Genomic DNA, 14,941 nt, shown 5'->3' on the forward strand with positions numbered 1-14,941 from the left:
TTACGGGTCTGTAATCGCTGCGCCTGTGTTTCTCCCCTTGCGAGGGCACCCCGGGACTGAAGGGCAGGAGACAATCAAAGCCAGCGCGGGGTGTCCTGCCCGGGCGCCGAGTCGGGCTGCGCGTGGCCGTTCCTCTCCTCCAGCCTTTGGGGGCTGCCCTCCCGTCCAGCATCGCTGCTGCCGCTGCTCTCTGGGCAGTAACTGCTTCATTCCAGCCACTTATTGCTTCCCAGCACCCTCGGGTGCTCCTGCTCCGGTGGATTTTCCTCTTCTCATCTTTTTTTTTTTTTTTTTTTTTTTTTTTTTAAAAATCATAAGTGTGTAACTCCGATGCCTGAGTTCAGCTCCACATATTGCGGGGGGAGGCGGATGCCGGGCAGAGGAGGCAAATATGGAGCTTTAAATTAGCCGCGTGCACTCAAAAAAAGGGGAAGCGTTTGCACCGAGCAAGCCGTAATTAGATTTCGTCCTTCAAACCAAGTGTCAGGGAGCCGGGGTGAAGAGCCGGGTGCTGTGTGCGTCTTCTGCCTCTGGCCGTGTCGGCTGGGGATTCCTGTCTCTGTCACCGGGAAATAAAAAAAAAGGAAGTTTTGCAGAGGAGCGAACAAAGCGTCACCCGCAGCAATAGGTTAATGGCGACGCAGCCCCGTCTGCCGCAGAGACACCCGTGTAACCTTTCACTGCTCCTGCAAGAGCACAGAGCCAGCCGGGGATGGTTACAGAGGCTCAGAAATTCCCTTTTGCATCTTAAAGGTCACAATATTAAAGTTTAATGTCCAGAGGAGGTGTGCGAGCGCTGGCCTGCGGATGACTCCGCTGCTCGGCGCCTGCCCGGTGGCTCGGCTCGGCTCAGCGGGGTTTCTGGGTCACGGTGGGGTGTCTGTCCCTGCCGAGCCCCGTCCCCAAAGTCCCCCTTCTGCTCTTTTCCAGCCGGCCTGTCCCTTTCCAGCAGCTCCGCAGCGCTGGGTGGGTGACAGTGGCTGTTTGTGCTCCTTGGGGCCGCTCGCGGATGGCAAAGCCCCGCGCCGACGTCCTCCTGTCAGCGGGGATTTGCTCAAAGTCACCCAGCGGTTTCAAGTCGCAGAGGTTGGACTCGCGCCCGCGTCTGCCGTCGTGCTCCCGGCGCCCTGCCTGCAGGTCACAGCATGCCGCCACCCATTTTGCCTTAATAAATGATTCAGATGGTGATTGAAACGGGAGCTTGTGACCTGCCCTGCTCGTTCCGGGGGGCTCCGGTCTTTCTTGCGTGCGGAAGCAGATGCTGGTCCAGCCTCTCGGTGAGCAGGGCACGGGGCTCTCGCCTTGGCTTTCCCGGCGCCGCTTCTCCCGTCTGCTGCGGCCCCTGCCTGCGGCGCGGGGTTTGGAAACACTGTAATGCTCTACCTCAATTAGCATCCCTGCGAGCGGAAAGGCTGCCGCTATAATTAGCGCGGGCTCCCGCGGCGTAATGACACCTCGGTGAGCGCGCGGGGCGGCAGCGCCAGTGCCACGGCAGGGCGGAGGCGCGGGGTGCTGAGCCCAGAAGCTGGGGATGCTCAGCGCCTCGGCACGGCTCCCAGACGTGGGCGACTGGCTCGCCCGGCCCCTGGGCTTGCAAAATCGCTCGGGGCTCGCTTCGGCAGCAGCACGTGGCTCCGGTGCCATGTCTGGTGCTCACTCCGCTTCCCTGCGATCCCAACGCGCTTGCAGGGAGCGTGTCATGGGAGGGTGGAGCACGTCACTGGAGGTTGTCCGCGTGGTTCCCAAGGGTTTTCTGTCCTACCCTTGTCTTCCTAAAGCTTGATAAAACTTTATGTGCCTTGGGGGGGGACGCGATGCTCGGGTTGCTGCAGCGAGGAGGATGCAGCCGGGAGGGGACCGCTCCTGTCCACGCTCACCTCGCTGGACCCCTGGTCTGGTGGAGATGGTCTTGCTCCTCTGAAACCTGTGGTGTTTCATGGCTGAGCCCAAACTTGACCAAGGCCCTCTGTCCGGTGGCTAAAACCCTCGCAAGGACCAGGTCTGGCCCTGCTCTCCCCCTCCACCGGTGGGGAAGGGGCTTGTTTTATTGCCAGCAGAGAACAGTTTTATTGACGTTGAGCCCCGTTTAGGGACGAACGTGTTTTGGTTTTGGCAATGCATCTATCTGTGGTTTCAGGCAAACGTGCGGGAAGACGGCTAATGCGCGGGTGAGCTAATTGAATGTAAAGACCAGCCTCTCGCATTCAGTTTGTATTTAGTGGGCTCTGCCGGCAACCAAAAGGTTTGTTAATTTGTTCCAAAGCTGGGGCTGGCAATGTAAAGAATAAATTGATAATGACAGGAGATGCCAAACTGCAGACTGTTCCTGCTAATTAATATTCATATATGCTGGGTTTAGTGGAACATTAATTATGTATTTAATCAAGCCCTGTTTATTCTGGTTTATCTTTGTACCTTGGGTGGCTGTTATGCTGAAGACTTCAGATTAATTAAAATGTTACTGGTGTATCACAAATAACAATTAGCGAGGTGTGAGTTGAACTGCCTTTCTCTTTGTGCTGGTTTGAAGGGAGGAGGAGGAGGAGGAGAGCCTGGTAGGACGGAGCTCGTGGGACCGTGGGTCCATGGCTGGCCCCCTGGGGAGCTCCTGGAGGGCTCTGCCCTGCTCTGAGCCGGGTCGTGGGGGGTCATCGGGGGGGGTCCTCTGGTGTGGAGGTGCTGCAGAGCCTGTATCCCTGCCCCAAACGCTCATACCACTACAGGTGAGGTGGAGGACAGGACCAAGGCCATGTCCTGCAACCGTCTCCGTGCCCCGGGGCTGTCCCTGGGACCCTTGGTGGCTCAACCAGAGCCCCCGTCATTTCCCAGTGGGTGTCCGGACACGGCGGTGGACGTGCAGATGTTTCCTCTTGTCGGGTTGTGGCGATGCCCTGCCTTGCTTTCCTCCGGCAGTTGGGAAATGCGGGTTTCTCCCACAAAAACTGCTCAGGTACCTGGCCGGGATCCCGCTGGCTGCGGGGACCACAGTGCCACCTCCCACCGTCACCCTGAGGAGCACCCCGGCCGGGCGCACCCTCCCCTGCCACCCACTCCTGGTTGCTGGCGGGCGCCAGATGATGCTTCCGACCACCCTAACGTTACCACGGAAACCTGAATTTTCCTTTTCCGTGGGGGGGATGGGGTGGGCAGAGCGAGGCAGCCACGGAGCCCGGTCGTCCCCTTTGCTCCAGCCCTTTCCTTCCTGCAAGAAAACATCTTGCTTTTCTGTATATTCAGTCCTATCGCCCCGTGTTTGCTCCCCGATTCAATTTTTGCGACGTTTCTGCCTCAAGTGTCACCGTTACGCAGCGGTGTCTGGGAGGGAGCAAGCAGGACGCAGCAGCAGCGTGCTCAGAGCCACGGTCATGGTGTAAGGTGACACTGACGTCCCCTGCTCACCCCCCAAATCTCGCAGGGCTCCATCTGAGGCTTTCTCTCCCGTTCCCATTGCCAGAAACCCATTAACAAGCTGAAATTGGGTGGGTTTGGTTTTTTTTTTTTTTTTCCATGAAAAGGAACAAAGCAAGGAGCTATATCCAGAATAAATTCAGCCTCGGTGGCGAAAGTGCTGCGGGGAGGAGGGAGGGTGCCGCTACGGGCAGGAGGGAAAAGATTTTTAAACGGAGAAACTTTTAGCTGGTGGCGTCTATGACAAGGACGAATGCGTCTCCTGCGAAGCTGCAGGGGGTCGGGGGGAAGGTCCCTGCACCCCCAGGTGACAGCACCCGAGCTCATCCCCCTGGGACTGTGCCTGGGGATGGCAGCAAGAGGCGCCTGGCTGCACCGTGCTTCGGCACCCGCGCCACGCTCCGGCGTCTGGCAGTGGTTTTGGGGACCCTCCTTCTCTGCTTGCCCAGGAAGGAAAGATTTAGCCCCAAAACTCATAGGTCGGGTTCTGGCCGACGTTTGGGGTAGAGGCGAGACGATGCCCCGAGGAAGGCACAGCCCGGGGCTGGCGCGGAGGAGCGGGAGCAGGATTTACAGTGCCGGCAGCCTGCTTGTGTCCCCCTGGCACCGGGCTGGCGCCGGTGTCTCTGGGCAGCCTCGCGTCAAGGCACACCGTGCTCCGGGTGGCAGTTCCTCGCGTTGGTGATGGATTCAGGCCAGGCACCTCCTGCCCGTCCCCGGGGCAGCTCCGCGGCACCTCTCCGTCCCTGCGGAAGGTGCGGGGGTTGGCAGCGAGTGCTGCCGCCGCTTTGTTTTACCCCGGGGAGCGGGGAGTGGGGGGGGGGGTAGCAGGGAAGTCTGCGCCAACGCGTGGTAAACGTCAAATTGATTTGAAACGCGCTTGTTTGCAGCTTCGCCTGGGAAGGAGGAGGGTTCGGCTGAGCGCCCTTGGGCCAGGTAGCGTGAGACCTGCCTGCCGCCCTCCGCACGGCGGGACTTGGCCGGGGACAGTCCTGGGGGTGAGAACCGCCCACGGAGATGCGGGGGCTCCCTGGGCGCTTGCTTTTCTTTATGGCTTCTTACAGCTTGAACCAGTTTTAATGTCCTTTTCTGTGTCTCCTGCTTTATGGCTGTCTGGAGGAGAGGAGCAGACGGCGGGGTTTGGTTCTGGTTGTTGGTTGACGTTGGCGGGGGGGGATCCTGCCTGTCCTGCCGTGCCGGCAGCTCGCCCTGCCCATCCCTGAGCTGCCGTCACCCCATGCTGCTGGCTTCGGTCCGGCCGGCCAAAGTGGGGCAAGCTGGTGGGGACCCTGGCATTGTCACCCCTTGGCCCAGTCCCAAGATGTCCCAGATGTTGCGGACATCTCCAGCGGTGGGCAGTGATTGAGTCCCATCCATCGCTCCTCGGCTGGCCTGCCCGCATGATCCTGGCATTGAGGGACGGAGGCGTGCGATGGAGGTGTGCAACGTAGGCGTGCGACGGGTTTCTGGGCATCAGCTGGCAGAGCCGTGCCCGAAACGAAAGGGTATCTTCCCGCTGGTGAGGAGGGAGCTCTGCGGTGAGGTTTGTACCTAAACCGTGGGGTGGTTTGACATCTCCCAGCTGAGCACCCCAGGCGTGGTGGTGTCTCACCGCTGCCTGGCAGTGGCCGAGTCCGGGCTCGACGTGCTCCGCCGGTGGGTGCGAGGTGGGATGCTGGAGGCTGCAGCTTTTTAAACCTTAAACCAAGGTTCAGCCAGAGTTTGTCCCTCAGACAGGGCCAGGGCTGGTGCTTTCTGTGATGGGGCTGGTCCTCGGATGGGGGCGAATCCAAGGATGCAAACGGATTGCCTGCTGCCGAGGGGCTGGGTACGGAGAGAGGGGTTCGCGCATGGCTGCAGAGCACAGAGGTTGCGTGCTGTGCTGTCAGATTGGTCTTCCTTGGGAGGGGGTGATTTCCAGGCTGGTTACTTTGTCATTAGCCAAAAATCGATTGAATTAATTCTGCAGGGACAGGCGTTCCAAAGCACTCAGCCTCCCGAGAGAGGGGCTGAGGCAATGAGTGGGAGATTGTGTCTCAATTATAAAGAAAAGTGATTATTTATATGAATGTTCTGAGAGATTGGTAACATTCATTTTGAATGATGGGGATTTTTTTTGTTGGTCTGTTGAAATTGAGACTATTTTGCAGCTTTGACTTTAATACGCGTTTGGTACCTACTGGGGTTCGGCAGAGCGTGAGAACGGGAGCCGTTTAGCTGCGCCCATTAATCCGTGTCTCGTCTGCGTGATGCCTTTTTTCTGAAATTACAGCAGACCTTCTACTGTCGCTTCTGCCGGTCGCGCTGCTGGGAATGGTTATTCCCGGGCACTCCTGGAGCACTTTTGATTGCTACTGAAAGGCGTTATTTTTAGTAAGAAAATGGAGAGGAAGACTTCTCTGCAGCTCGCCTTTCCGAGAAGAGGGTGAAAGGGAAGGCGCGGGTCAGGGAAGGTGTGCGCGTGTGCGGTGAGCGCGTTGTGCAGCGATTTGATGGAGCTGAAGAGCTGCCGAGGGTCCGGGGGAGCAGAGGAGAGCGCTGGCCCTGGCACCGGCTCAGCTCATGACTCACGAGGATGGGAAGATGCACGTTTGAACAGTCGTGAATTTTTCACAGCTTTTTCACCTCCGGGGAGGAAAAAAACAGCCCTGGGAGGTGGCTTTCCCCGCGGCTGCTGCCCATCCCATCTCCGCTTGGCTTTCCAGAGGGACCCTTGGGGCGCGGATGCGTCAGGGAGCGAGAGGTTGTTGTTCGCAACGCTGCTGCGACGTGATGGCCCCGCGAGCCGCCGGGACGGGGAGGAGAAAGGTCGGACGCAGCCCCCGAAGATGGTGCTGGGCGTTTTATGCCAAGCGGAGCGTCTCGCGCGGCGGTGACTCACGTGGGATGAGGAGGAGCGCGGCCGCACGCGCTCGCTCCCTCGGGGGAAGGTTGCTTTAACCTTTCATCAAACCTCCCATTAATTGTCGCCTCATCGGCACATATTTTGACATTTTCCTCTATTAAGCACCTCGACGGAGTTAAACCACTCGCTTCAAAGTCGTTAAGCTTCTGCGCGAGGGGGTGGGAAGCGGGGGGAGGCGGCCGAGCGAGGTGCTGGCAGCGGGTGAAGGATGTGGGTGACGCTCTCAGTAGCCGCGGGATGGCTCTGCCCCGCTCCCCTGCCCAGGGCAAGGTGCCACCAGCAAAAAAACTGCTCCTGAAAAGGTGGAGGCTGAGAAGAAATCCTCCCATCAGCACAACAGGGCTCTCCTGGGCGCCTGTGCACGCCGAGCATCGCTCCTTCCCTGTCCTCGGCGCGCACCCGAGGTGTGGGTGCCCCTCTGCGGAGCCAGGCTGTGGCACTGCCGGGGATGCGAAGGGTCCTGGCCTCGGCCCCTGGGATGCTTTTGGCTCCGTGGCCACCGGCTCGGCTCCCTCGGGACTTCCCTGGCTCCTCCTGGGCAGATGGAGTCAGAGGTTTCGGGTCCAGGGTGCCTCGGGAAACAGTGGGTGAATAACAGCCCGACGCGGATGTAATTTCGTGTATTCCCCGGGCACGGTTGGGCAGGTCCCCCCTGCACCCGGGGGGGGTCACAGCCCATCGCGCTGGCACTGTTGGAAGCGGGGAGAGCGTGGGCAGTGGGGCGAAGTGGCAGGGTCTCTAACGCCCCGCTGGCGGCAGCTCGTATTTCAAAAACTCATTTGTAGGCAGACACCTGGAAAGCCAGCGGAGAACTGATAATGTGCATTTATCTCCGTGGCGTCGTTTTGGGTTGATGATCAGTGTTTTGTAAGCCGTAACAGCCGCAAAGGTGATAAAAGCCCATTAAAGACAGTATTTTCACCGGCTGGAATGAAGGTCCTCTGAAATATGCACGTGGAACCTCCTTTTCTTTCTTGTCCCCATCAGATCTCGCTGATCCGTTGCATTAACCGTCGGTGAGCAGTGGCCTGAGAAATCTCGTGCGTGCTGGAAATGAAACATTAAACATCCGTGATGGATTCGGGTTGTGTGGGGTCAGGGAGAGCCCGTTTCCAGCACGGGTCAGCCCCTGCTTTTAAGCTAGTTATTTTGGGAAAGAGTTTTCTTCTTCCAGAGAAGCTTTTCTGTGACGAAGGAGCTTTGGGGTGTTGGGCAGTCACTTGAATTCTTTCCAATCGGGTACCTCTGGTGTAAGCAGTGCCGGTACGCTGCCCCGTCAGCTCCCGGTGATCCATTGCAGCTCGAGGGATTGAAACGATGATGCGCTTCACGTCGTGCTTCGGTAAACGGGGGAGAAAAGCGAATCAGGATGGGATGTAGATGGTCTGGCTCCTGCGGGGTGAAGCAGGAGGTGGCGTTAGGAGGAGTGCCTCGTGCTACGCCATTTGCACCTTGTTTAACGGACGCAAACGCTCGAGCAAGGCTGGGAGCTTCTCTTGGGCTGGTTTTTCCCTATTGCTGTTGCCGTGAGTCACCCAGAGTCACCTTGTGTCCCATCCCGCCAGGTTTGCTCCGAGCAGCGTGGGCTCGCTGGTCCCCTCCATTTTTCAAACCCCTCCCGCTCGGCTGGTGGCACCCGTGCTGGGAATGCCCAGTTCCGGAGGCTTTTTTCAGACAAAGCTCCTGTGAAATTGCCTGAGATCCCCCCAGGATAAGGCATTTGGTAGCCCGTTGGGGCTTAACATCCCCTTTTAATGGCATTTTAACGCCATGGCGTTGCACGCAGCAGTACGGTTCGCCTTTCCTCGTGTCCGTTCTGCTGTTAAGCGCCGGTGAGCGGGAGATTTCGGCTGTTTGCTTTTCCAGGTGACAGCTGGCTCGGCCCTGCCATCGGCTCCTGTTTTTCATTGCCCTTCGCATAACCTCGATGGGACCCACCCGTGAATCCCTGGAAAACTGGGAGGCAAAGCTGCACCATTAGTTTTTTGTCTTTGGAAATCAAAGCGGCAGAGTGGAGCTGTCTGGGCACGTCAGGAGCTTTTGAGGTGTTTTACCTTCTTTCAGCGTAGCGTGTGTGTGTCACGGGCCTGAGCTGCCGCTGCTGGGTGCTTTATTAACGCCTCTAATGGGTGAACTCCTGAGTTCTAGAGCCGTCGCCGGAGCGGGGAGAGGAGCTGAGCTAACGTGCGATGCTGAAGCAGCTCTGCGGTGCTTTGCCTGCAATTCCCTACCCAGAAAAGCAATTTCTCTCCATTTTCAAACTGCCTGGCCTTGCTGCGCTTTCCTACTGCCGCCGTCCCCACAAACCTTTATCGGGTTTTCCTCCCACACACCTTTTTTTCTTCCCCTGTGAGCATGGAATTACCGGAGCAGGCGCTGCAGGGCTTCCCATCGGTACCAGCCGTGCCGGAGCCGGCACCTCTCCGCACGATGTGCCCAGTTCTCTGCTCATACCAGGGCGTTTCGGTGAAAGATAGCACCGAAGGGGGTTTATTTCTCCTATTGCTTTTTTCACAGCCAGCATTTCGGAGCGGTGGGGCTCTGCTGGGCAGGATCCCCGGGGCTTCGGGGCTCTGCCCGCTCGCTGCCTGCATCTGCCCGTGGTTGCGCGGAGTCGAGAGAATAATGATTGCCCTGGACTGCTTTGTCTGAGCAAATTAATCCAGCTGATGCCTTGGGTTTTGTTTTCTCCATCCTGTCACCGTCTGTTGGCAGGGTCGGGATGGGAGCGCTGCGAATCCGCAGGGGAAAGGGGGACGGGGCCACATCCCTGTCCCACCATACGTCCCTTAAACAAAAGCTCTCGCTCCTCAGGAACCCGGGGGAGGACAGGGGACGAGTGAATAATTCATACCGCAAATAATAATACACGCCACTATAAACTGCGAATTAATCATTTAAATTTTGTCTTTGTGTTCTGCTGGAAGGCTTTTTGGTTAGGGTAATAATTAGGAGGGATCTGGCCTCGGTAGTTGGCACCTTCTGCCAGGGCTGCCGAGACGGCGTGAAGCAAGCCGAAATCCTGCTTGGTCAATGTGACTTTGTCACAGCTCCTTTTGGCGCTGGGATCTCCGCGGACAGGTCGTACGTGTGGCTGAGGGGCTGCCTTCAGGTCAGGCACTGTCATCGCGTGATGACAGTCCACGACAGTGTAACGCTCCAGGGACCCCCCGTGTGTTCGCTCCGTCCGCCCACAACCCGCTGCTGCTCCCCGGACCCTCCTCACGTGCGTGTTTCGAGGACAAGGACTTCTCCACGGTTCTCCCCCACCGGGGAGCTGCGTCCCACCAGGGTGAGCTGAGCCGAAGCCGAGCTCTAAGGAGCAGCGATCTTTTGTAATAAACTGTGTCTTATTTTGTTTTCGTTAAGTAGCAGGGCAGCCGTGACGGGGGCCATAAGCATTTTAAGCAGAGGATGTAGGTGTGTTGTACGCACGCAGGCAGGTGGGCAGCGGTGGTTTCGGGCACGGGGATGGAAAACCCAACACGTGCCGATGGGGCAAGTCATGGGGCACCTTCTCTCTTACTGCCTTTGAGGGAACTGGGGCTGGGAGCCGGGGCTGGGGGCTTGTGGGGGGGTTGGTAGCCCTGGTCTTGTGCCCGAGGTGCCTGCGAGGGCAGCTGGGGCTTTGGGGGAAACCCCACTTACCAGGACAGGAGCTGGTGGGTTGTACTGGTGGGACGGGAGCTGGTGGGACGTACTGGTGGGACATACTGCCGCGTGTGTGCGCGGGTGGCAGCTAAGCAAGGCCACCTCCGGAGCAGCGGTACAATTTGTGTTTCAAATGCAAAGCGAGAGCCACCGTGTCCTGCTTTGAGGACACACTGCTTTCTGGCTTGGTTCAGTTAAAAAAGGAAAAAAAAACACCAAACATCTTTGTAAAGTGACTTTAGCCTCCTGCTTGCTAGTCTTATAATGGTGGATACCTAGAAACCTGAAAATCACTGAAATCGGCTAATCTCTGTGCTTTCTTGCGCAGTAATAGCAAAATGATTGTTACCTAGGGGGAACTGGAAGTCAGTCCTGGGGGGAAAAACCTCAGAGTTTGAACAGTGGCGGCAGGGACATGCTTAAACTCTCATAGAAATACAAACCTCATTATAGCAAGATTAATTTCCCACTAGGAACTTAATAGTTCTTCAAAGAGCAGGATGAATAATTGATGGCATGTTGGCATCCGTCGTACCTTCCTAAAGGAAGCGTGTTCGTTTGCTGACCCAGGAGAATTAGCTTGATAAATCCTCGCAGGAGGAGCTGGTGTCGCTCCGGGCTCCGATAACGCTGCCGCCAGGCTGGGGATGCCGCCAGAGCAGGGATCAGTGCGGGTAAAGCATGAAGGTACGTGTCGCTGTCGCAACGCTTGGTATTACCGAGGAGAAGGACTTGGGCAGCCCTTTATGAGCCCGGCGGTGTCGCTTCATTTAATTAGAGGACACTTTTGCAATGCGCCTTGCAAGCGTGTCTCTGGCCCGGCGTCCATGTCGGCACCCGCTGTCCCGTGTTGCACTGGGTGCGCGTTAAGCTCATGCAAAGGGTCTCCTCAGCATCGCAGGCTCTTCCCTTTCCTCACAAAGGCAGACATTTGCTGCTGTTAAATCCATAATTCTTGCCGTTTCTTTCAAAGCTCTGCAGGCACAAACCTCCGCTGAGCCGCGCTCTCCGTATCCACCCCAGAAATCCGCTGTCCCCGGCGGGCAGCGCTGCTGCTGTGGGTGGAAGTTATTTACAAACCCTGCTTTTCCTCTAATCTTCGCCCTCCTTCCCAGCCCAAGATTTTTGCCTCCGCTCAGACTGCGGGATCCGTGAGTTGCTTCTCTTTTTATTGTCACCGCAGATGATCCTCCTTCTCCTCCTCCTCCTCCTCCCCTGCCCGGGAGAGCCATGCTGCATCCCCAGGGGAGTTTCCCTTCCCTTTTTTTAAGGCAAAGACACCCATGGGTGGGCGACGGCTGGGCTGGGCGACGGGTGGGCTGTGCCGCCGGCAGCAAGGCACAAGCTCCGGGATGCTGCGACCTCATTTTCATTATTCCTGAAATCCTGCCTACGTGATGACAAACTGATTTGGAGAGAAAAGTGAATTTTGTTTAGTGGATTCTTCTTTTTTTTTTCCATATAGGATGTAGTTTTCTGTGCACTGCCTATTTTCTTGCTTTTCATGGCATAGAAGAGTAACATAATAACTGGGGTTAACTTACTTGCCTCTGTAATTTATCAAGGCCCCCTGAGTGATGCTTGCTATTTACTCCGTTGGATTTCTAGGGGATCTGAAGGGCTTTTATTTTCAGTTGGTTTTGTGAACAGGCCTTCTCCCGAGGATTACGAGCGGCTTCCCGCGGTGGCTGCGAAGCTCGTTTCGCGCTCGAAAACGCAGCTGGCGAGGGCAGGAGCTCGGTGAGCACCGCGAAACCCGGTGTCCGGGTTTGCAGGAAGGTTTTTCTGGTTGTTGATTGAGACGGAGAGCGGGCGGCGGAGGGCCGTGATCCCTGCCTTGCCTGCATAAGCTGCCCTGAATAGGATTTAAAATCGCAGCCTGCTTAATTCCACCCGGTTCTTTCCGCTTGCCAAGCTCTTGTTGACTCAAGCGGTGGGTGATAAGGGAGAGGTTTGATGGGATGGGGTCAGCCATTCCACTTTCAAGTTGATCCTTTGAATTTAAGGCTCATGTGGTGTTTGCAGCTGCGGGCGCTGGGGGACGAGCCCCTGGATGTGAGCCTGGAAGCAGCCGCTCCGGGCAGGGCTGGAGCCGGGGCTTCTCGGGGAAATAGATATGTGGAGAGCGCGAGAGCAAAGAACCAGCGTTCAATGCTGTGGGCAGCAGCAGAAGGCGATTTCGGATCGGGGAAAAGCGGGCAAAACCAGATTTCAGACTGGGGGAAATGGGCAAAACCAGATTTCAGAGCAGGGAAAGCAAAGCAGCTTCCCAGGTGAGTTCAATCTCCCGTAGTCTCCCAACTTTTGCGTAGTTTGGGGGTTTCCTCCCCTCTGATGACGCACAGCACCGTCAATGTGACCCGAGCAGTGAGTCGGGGCTGGCTGGAGCCGTCTGTGTTAACGACGGCCGAGCCGTCTGCTTCCCAAGCAGAACCATCTCTTCAGTAGATCTCTCCTTTTTAAAGTCATTTGTGTATTTTGTACGTTATCCTTGTCCAGGTTTCTGGTGTCAGGGCTGGTTAGGAGCTGGCAGAGCTGCATCCAGGTGCCCCAGGACCATCCCACGTCCACTGTGGGCTGCCTCGATGCCGGCACCTCGCTCCCGCCTGAGCAAACCTTCCTCTCCTCCCTGCCCAGGAGAAGACTTCCCTGGAAAGCGCCGCACGAGGCACTTTTTTTTGGGCTAGTCCAAAGGCAAGACGCCCTCCTGTAGCCCAGAGCATCTCGGCAATGCACCATCTCCGGAGCCCTCGTGGTCCCTGCGGGGCTGGAGAGCTCTGGCCTCCCCGGGACCATCCCAGCGTGGAGCGGGTGCAGAGATTTCCACGCCGAGGGGGAGGAGATGGATCAGTGGTGGGCCTCAGCCCGAAGCCCATCCCAGCCAATTCCTCTGCTCCTGTGGATTAGAGCAGACAGACGGGAACGCTGTCACTGTCCTCCTGGCTCAACGAGAAGGAACATCTCGTGCTGTTTCGCAGCTCTGCTGATGGGGCACTGAAGTGAAATTAAAGGAGAAATAACAGCAGGGCGGTAGCAGCATCCTGCACACACCCGAGTCCCTCTGCTCGCCGCTGCTGGAGTGCCGCTGGTGGAGCTGGGGACCTCAGGCCAAGCGTGAAGGTGTCGGAGGTGCTCTTGGATTAAAATGCCGTCCTCCTTGACGACGGTTCGTGTGTAGTGTAAATCTCTCCTTGGCTGCTCTGCTCAGTGCTGTGGCCGTCGTGTCTTACCGCGCCATCACCTTCTGCCGGCCCCTGCTGCCTTGACATGACGCTGTGCTCCTCTAGCTTGGCTCTGCTCCACAGCCCTTCCCTCTGCACCGACTCCTCCTTGCTGGGATGTTCCCTCTTGGCTTTTCCTTTCCATATTTTGCGCTGGCTGCCTTCCCTGTGAAGGTGCTTTTTGGGCTCAGAGCAACGCTCTTGCTAGACCTGCGTGCTGTCCCTGCTCCCACATGGCGTCCTCCTCCTGTGCCCGTGGCTTACCATGGCATTGGTCTGAATGTGCCCTCTGGAGCGCTGTGCCCTGCTTTGGAGTCCACAGCACAGGAAGGACACGGAGCTGTTGGAGCGGGGCCAGAGGAGGCGCCGGAGATGCTGGGAGGGCTGGAGCCCCTCTGCTGTGGGGACAGGCTGAGAGAGCTGGGGGCGTTCAGCCTGGAGAAGAGAAGGCTCCGGGGAGACCTTCCAGCCCCTTCCAGTCCCTAAAGGGGCTCTAGGAAAGCTGGGGAGGGACTCTGGAGCAGGGAGGGGAGCCATGGGATGAGGGGGAGCGGTTTTAAACTGAAAGAGGGGAGATTGAGATGAGATCTGAGGAAGGAATTCTTGGCTGTGAGGGTGGTGAGCCCCTGGCCCAGGTTGCCCAGAGAAGCTGTGGCTGCCCCATCCCTGGAGGGGTTCAAGGCCAGGTTGGCCGGGGCTTGGAGCAACCTGGTCTGGTGGGAGGTGTCCCTGCCCAGGGCAGGGGGTGGCACTGGGTGGGCTTTAAGGTCCCTTCCAACCCAAACCATTCCGTGGTTCTGTGATCCTGGACACAGCAACAGCCAGAAGCTAAGGGAGAGTGGAGGAGGATGGCGGGGCTTGGCCCCAGAGATGGTATGAGCTCCCAGAGCAGGGAAGAAGGGTTCCCCTTGGCTTTGGGGCTAGTGGACAGTCCCTGGTGCTATGAAAATGCTCTGGTTTTGATCAGCTCTGCATATCAGTAAGGACACCTATGGATGTCATGCTTTTGCCCTCGCCACCGCCATCAGCAGGCTGCCGTAACAGATCCCGCAGCCATCCAGCATTAACGACAGGAGTCTCTGCAGTGACCCTCCAGCACGGTTATCGCTTTGCAGGCTGAGGTTTTGAAGCTTTTTTTTTTTTTTTTCTTTTCTCAGAAAACAAGCAGAGAGGAAAACATGCCTTTGCGACGAGCCCTGCCAACGGAGAGGTTTGCAGCTGATCCTTAAGTTAGTGTAGGATTAGTCTGATCCCCGGGTAATGCCTTATCTGGATAAAGCATCTTGAATTGTAAAGCCAAGGAAGCCCGAGAGAGGCAAAATCCGTTTGTTTAGGTTAAATAGAAGCGTTTTCTTGACAGTGGCTGAGATTGGTCACATTTTTCTTTCTTTGTTCTGCAACTCAGCAGAGAGACGCGGAATTAACGCCCCAGCCTGCGCCTTTGCCACGCGGGCTCTCCAGCTGACAGGCTTGTGCGGGGCCACCGGTTCTGCCAGCTCCATCACCAGTTGCGAGAGGGGCTGACAACAGCTTCAGCCACTGAAACCCTCTGAAAAACCCTCTCCGACACGGAAAGGTTTCCCAAGGGACATGCCTTCCACCCTCTTTCCCATCCCAAGCCGTAGGGCTTTTGCCTTGCCCTCCGCAGGGTGGTGGCTGCCGTAGATCCTTCCGTCACTCGGGGTTGCCCGGGGCTGTGCTTCTCTCTGCCGTTGCTCGCCACGGTGCCAAGAACCACAACTCGCACAGGGCTGTT

The 14,941-nt window shown here is 57.4% G+C and overlaps 1 protein-coding gene across 8 annotated transcripts in view; it reads left to right on the top strand.

Moving 5' to 3' along the window:
• SLC39A11 (solute carrier family 39 member 11) overlaps positions 1–14,941 on the top strand; it is a 98,405-nt gene that overhangs the window by 55,595 nt on the left and 27,869 nt on the right. The gene's annotated exons all lie outside the window — the stretch shown is intronic.

Source organism: Larus michahellis, chromosome 14, assembly GCF_964199755.1.
Source record: "Larus michahellis chromosome 14, bLarMic1.1, whole genome shotgun sequence".
NCBI lineage: Eukaryota > Metazoa > Chordata > Aves > Charadriiformes > Laridae > Larus > Larus michahellis.